A 6,086-nucleotide genomic window follows, 5' to 3' on the forward strand; every position below is an offset into this window, starting at 1 on the left:
GTTTGAATCTATAGATTTTCTCCTCTCTCTTTAAGACATTGATTGTTTAAAGTTCTTAAGTTGAATATATCCACTTGGAGGAAAATGTTATATTAAGAGCAGTATTATCTGACTGTTATATTTGATCTAAATTAAAAAGAAAATATGATTTTATTTTAATAGTTAGTTACTTAAAAAGTCTATATCAGATGTTTTAGAGAGCATGTTCCAGTGACTTTCATATTCTGTCTCTACTGGAGCATGAGTAAAACATTTCCATGGCCGCTAATAAAAAATGTAGGTAGGTTTAGTGTGGTGAAGTGCCTCACTAAACCCTAACAGAGGGTTCAGACTGAGGTGAAAATTTCTTCATCTGACCAGTCATCACCCTGTGACTGTTATTTTGAGTCGAACCCCACAGCACTTCGTAAAAGGTAGGAATAAAGAGTCAGCTGTGTTTGAATTTGTTTTCAGTGTCCCTTTTGGGAGCAGATTTCTTTTTATAATCCTCCTTTATTGCCTATTATACAGACTGTACCAAACTAGCTAGTACCCTGTAGAGTGCTATAGAGTACATCTGCAATAACTGAATATTTCAGATTACCACAGTGTTTTTGATATTGTATATCCATATTGATAGTACACTAGGATGAGCAGTATACTAAGGATTGAAAAATTGGAGACTTTCACTCTACCTCTAGCATGAGTTGCAAGGTAAATGGTAAATTCATTTACACTCTTCCTGTCTCACCTTTCTGGAGTAAGACTTGATCTCGATGCTATCTCTATAAGTATTTTCTCCCTCTCTCTCATTTTTATTAGTTCCTTCTGAATTTCATACACTTTATTTTAATCCCGTCCATTCCCCTACTCCCATCTCATATTTACCTCCTTTTTTTACCCAGCAATTTTTTTGTCCTTTTTATAAAAACAAATTGAGTCCATTTTATGATTGATATTCTGAGGCCACAAGGGTTAAAGAAAGGTGATTTCCCCTTTCCAAGCAGATTTTGATAGCCAATAGCTTTTCAGACAGGGGTTGCACTTCATGTGTGCATCTTCTATGTCCAAATTTCATCTAGCTTTTTATTACATATGTCTTGTACATCTGATCCCAAATACTAGGTGTTCAAATGTGTAGCTGCCCTAATGTGCATTCATAAGTCATTTGTTTGCCATTTGACTGTATTTGCTGGAAACATGGACCATTGCCAGACTCTTTATAGATATGATCTATTACTCTAAGACTATGAGACCTGCAAATGTGTGCCTACTGAAAACATTATTAAAAACATTGTTGTTGTCTCAAATCTGCACCCCATCCTCTCCTGTGGAAAGTTGCTCACATAGTTTAATACTGGGTATAAGATTAATGCAAAAACAAGAACTGCTCAGAAGCAAGGAAGTTTCACAGTGGTAATGAAAGTGCAACTCTCTCTCTCTGGCCAGGTCTATGGTGACCCGATGTTAATGTCTCTTCTGGGCTAGCTGTAGCTTTAAATCTCTTCATGGACTCTGATATTCGTGACATTTCATCAGCAAGCCTCTATACACTAGACATGTATAAACCTCTCACACTTACTTATGTCTCCACTTTACCCACATCCTCTTATGATTCACATGTTTTTAAAAGAGATAGATCTGGTGACTGCTCTGAGGCTGATCCTAGGGAAGCAAGAGACAATCAAGTCTTGTTTTCAAATATACTTTTCTCTTTATTATTAATATGGTTGCTTTGCTACTCAATCAGTACCTTAGGACTCAGAGTCTACAATATTAGAACTATATTTTAAAATCGGCATTACACATATAATAAAATCCATTTATTACGAAGGATACAAATCAAGGAGTTTGATCAAATGAAGATATTAATAGAGTAACCAGAATCATAGTTAAAACATGAATAGTTTCCATCACCCTCAAGGAACTCTGTGCTTCTCGACCATACTTCTGCTGCTTTCCTTACCTTTAGTCAGCTACGCACACGTATGACACGTATGGTCAGATTATGGTTAACTCAATAGAAGCTATTGAAGTGTTTTCCAAAGTGACTGTGTGTCTTTGTGTTTCTAAAAACCACATATAGTACATTAAATTGCTTCACTATTCCTTCTGTATTTAAGTTTACTCATCTTGAGAAATATATACCATCTTCTTATTGTGATTTTTGTTTGTATTTTCCAAGTGGCAAGTGCTCTTATACATCTCCATGTTGTTATTGACTATTTTTTGACTTTCCTTTAGGGGAAGAGTGTCTAAAACAGTAGTTCTCATTCTGTGTGTCATGATCCTTTTGGTGGTCAAACAACCCTCTTGCAGGGATCACACATGAGATATCTTGCATATTAGATATTTACATTACAGTTCATAACAGTAGCAAAAGTACAGATAGGAAGTAGCAGTGAAATAGTTTTGTGGTTTGGGATCATCACATCCCAACGTGCTATGAAGGTACTGTGAAGGTACTGTAAAGGTACTGTGAAGGTACTTTGAAGGTACTGTGAAGGTACTGTGAAGGTACTTTGAAGGTACTATGAAGGTACTATGAAGGTACTGTGAAGGTACTATGAAGGTACTGTGAAGGTACTGTGAAGGTACTATGAAGGTACTGTGAGGGTACTGTGAAGGTACTATGAAGGTACTGTGAAGGTACTGTGAAGATACTGTGAAGGTACTGTGAAGGTACTATGAAGGTACTGTGAAGGTACTGTGAAGGTACTATGAAGGTACTATGAAGGTACTATGAAGCCTATAGCAGACACAAAGATGATGTCAACAAAGCTGATGGCTAATGAAACAGCAAAGAAAATGCGAGTAATACTATTGACTCCAGAAGAGGGGAAATTGGGAACAGAATGGGGAAAGAACAGCAGAAATAAGGAAAAACAATATGAGAGAATACTAAACTCAGTAAGGTCAATTACCATGCAGCCATAGAAACAGATATAAGTGTGTTTTGATACAGTTGTGTTTATTGGACAGTCAGTAACCTGAAAGTAGGCAAGATCATCTTAAGAAAGACACAAAACTTAAAAATTATTACATTATTGAAAAATATTTTTTATTAAATTATATCATGAAAAGGTAATAGTGTCCACAAAATGAGGCAGAAGATTTAAAATATATGTCTCCAAACAAAGGATTTGTATCCAGGTTTTATATGAACTCCAAGACGTCAACGACAAAGAAATTTCTAGCTCTCCTCTAAAACATGAACAAAACAGTTCTTTCACACATAAAGAAGGCTATAACTGTCCAACAGGAACATATAAAAGTTGTCAGTATCATTAATTATTATCAAAGTTACAACCAGACTTTGATGGAATTTGACAGGTACTACAATACCAAGATTAAAAATGGTAATAATGCTCAGGATGTGAAAAAAAATCAGAACTGTCACATATTTCCTGTGACCTTGTCCAATAAAACAGCAGTTTTGACAGGTCTTTTTTAGTTTCATAATAAAGTTAAACTTAATAAAGTTAAAGGAAGAAATTATTTTTCTTCCTTTTTTTGCCAGAAGGAATGAAAACATATATCACAAAAGAAGTACACGAGACTTTGTACATAGTTCCTTTTATGTTAAACAAACAAACAAAAACAAAAAAAATACCCTAGGATAGATTCAAGTATTAAAGAAAAGAGAGAGAAAATTCGTACATTATGTGTTAGCTATACCTTGTAATACTACCTGTGTTGCTTATATGCTGAAAGCTGATGCATATAATAGCATAATAGAATTGGGAAGACATTGAATAAGTTAAAGAGAACTTGAAATAGATGGACAGTGCATGTAGTACTATTTACTGCATTGATTGGGACTTAAGACAGGACTTCTGTATTCTTACTATGAACTGTTCTACCACTGAGATACATCCTCAGTTCTATTTAGTACTATTCTTCAGGAACGTTGAAAGCAAATAAACCTGATCTCTGCCAGTAAAATAAAAGCAATGCTTGCCTGCATCAGACAACGGTTGTCCTGCAGAGGACAACGAGTTACTTTCTTAAGTGCTAGAGATATTGTATCACATGACAGTATCAACCAGGGCCTGTTTTCTAAAGCTTTAATTAAATTTCACCCTTAAGACTCATGCATTTTATCTTTTTCAAATTTCACCTCAATTGTCTGAAAGTGAGTCTTAGGCCCAGAGACATAAATTGCTTATTTACAAGCAGAAGGACTTAAGTTCTAGCTCCAGAACTCACCTACGAAATAAAACGCTGGGTATGGTGATACATGTATGTATCATAATTGATGAGATGGTGACAAATTCAAGGGGCTTACTGGCAAACCAGCCACGTCTGCTTAGTGTTGCCTAGAGCAAAGTGAGACGCTGTCTCAAAGAGGCCCGGTCAACGTCAGAAGGGGTTGACATTGTCCTCTGATCTTCCTACAAATGCACACAAGTGGCATGCATTCACAAAGAAAGAATTTAAATTATTTTAGAAAATAGGTTGTTTTGCTGGGGAAGGGATTTTCAGAGGAGGAAAGTGAGAACACAGGAAAATGGTGGATGGAGGAATGAATGGAAATCAAAACTGACAAGGAAAGAAGAGAGGACCACGGAAAAGAACCAAATCAGTGAGCAAGGTCTCTACACTGACTCTGCAGAAAAGCCAAACACAATTACTTTATTGCTCATTGTCAAGATCATTTTGGGCCCAGTTCTAATTGAAGACATACTCAGTTGTGACTGCTCCTAGTTGTACCTTGTGATTGGGAAACTAAAAGGCATGAATGTCAGATGAGCAACAATCCAAAGGCTCTGAGGCCAATTGAAGCTGAGAGAAGTCATTTTCCCCAGATGCCTCATAAGCGTGGGCACAGAGCCAGAGTCCAGTTTAAGCATCTTACATCTCTCTTGATAAAGAAAGTGAGGATTACATAAGTTTTCAGGTGTTTGTTTCATGCACTGTGAGTTTTACATGGACAACAGAGAGAGATTAATTTGGAAGATGATAGCAGCCCATATTAAGGCACATGTGGGTTTATATTGTTTTTGGCATCTGCCTCCCTACCTTAAAAAATATACCTGCAAGATTTTGTCTGACATGTTTCCTTTCTGTGCTGAGACAACATACAATTGGATGAACAATTTTGCCAAGTCTCTCAAGGGGACTCTTAGGAGTCTGAGCCTGTATGAGATCACAGTATGAGAATATGGCTTGGCTGAATTTTTATTTCAGTAAGTGATCTCATTCACTTAAAGGAATAATCATTTTAGCAGGAGAAGAATACAGCTTTCCAAAATCACAGCAAGAGAAAATAGGAGGAAAAGAACATTAAAAGGATCTGGTAGAAGTTGCCATGTGATCATACACTGGAAAAATGTTCCACTTCTGCATTACCAAATGGATATTTGGTTGCTATTCCTGCTGAAAGATACATGAGAAAGTCAACCTAATGTGAGCAAATGGGATTTCAGGGTACAAGGCTGCCTTACCTGCTTTAAGTTTATTAAAACTGACACAAAGGAAACCACTTTCCCTCTTTGGAAGACTCTCTATTATAAGATATATAACATCTGCATGAACATAAGTTTCAGATGAAAAGAAATGTATGATACTTTACTAAAAGCCTGATGTTCTCAATGGATCTATCTGAGAGAAATACTTTCAATGGAAAAATAGAATCAACTTGGCTACTACAATCTGATACTTCATTCCACTTTTGTATTTTTATATCTAGGTTAGCAAAGTATAGTATTTTGTTTACACCCCATATCTTTTCAACTTTAAATCTGCCCCCTTGCTTATTTTTCATTATCCATGGGGCAAACCTGATCCCTGTCTGCAGCAAAGAACTTCTAAATATAACAAACCAAAAAGAACGAGATTATTTACAGCTAAACTAACAAGTCTGCAAAGCACTTTAAACCCAGAAACAAAATTGGCATGATCCTATTTTCCATCAGTAAGGGCATCAGGTTCTGAATCAAATAATGTGTTTGGCTTATTTGGTGATGGCTATATTTTAAACAGAATTATGTTTTTCCTATGCTTAGCAAGGGAGAGACAGGAGGACTATCATTCTGGGTTGCTGTGGCTAGCAGCCATAACTTTTGGTTGTTATGGACAGAATATTGACTAAAACTCAATGCAGA

Source organism: Rattus rattus, chromosome 14 (assembly GCF_011064425.1).
Source record: "Rattus rattus isolate New Zealand chromosome 14, Rrattus_CSIRO_v1, whole genome shotgun sequence".
Lineage (NCBI taxonomy): Eukaryota > Metazoa > Chordata > Mammalia > Rodentia > Muridae > Rattus > Rattus rattus.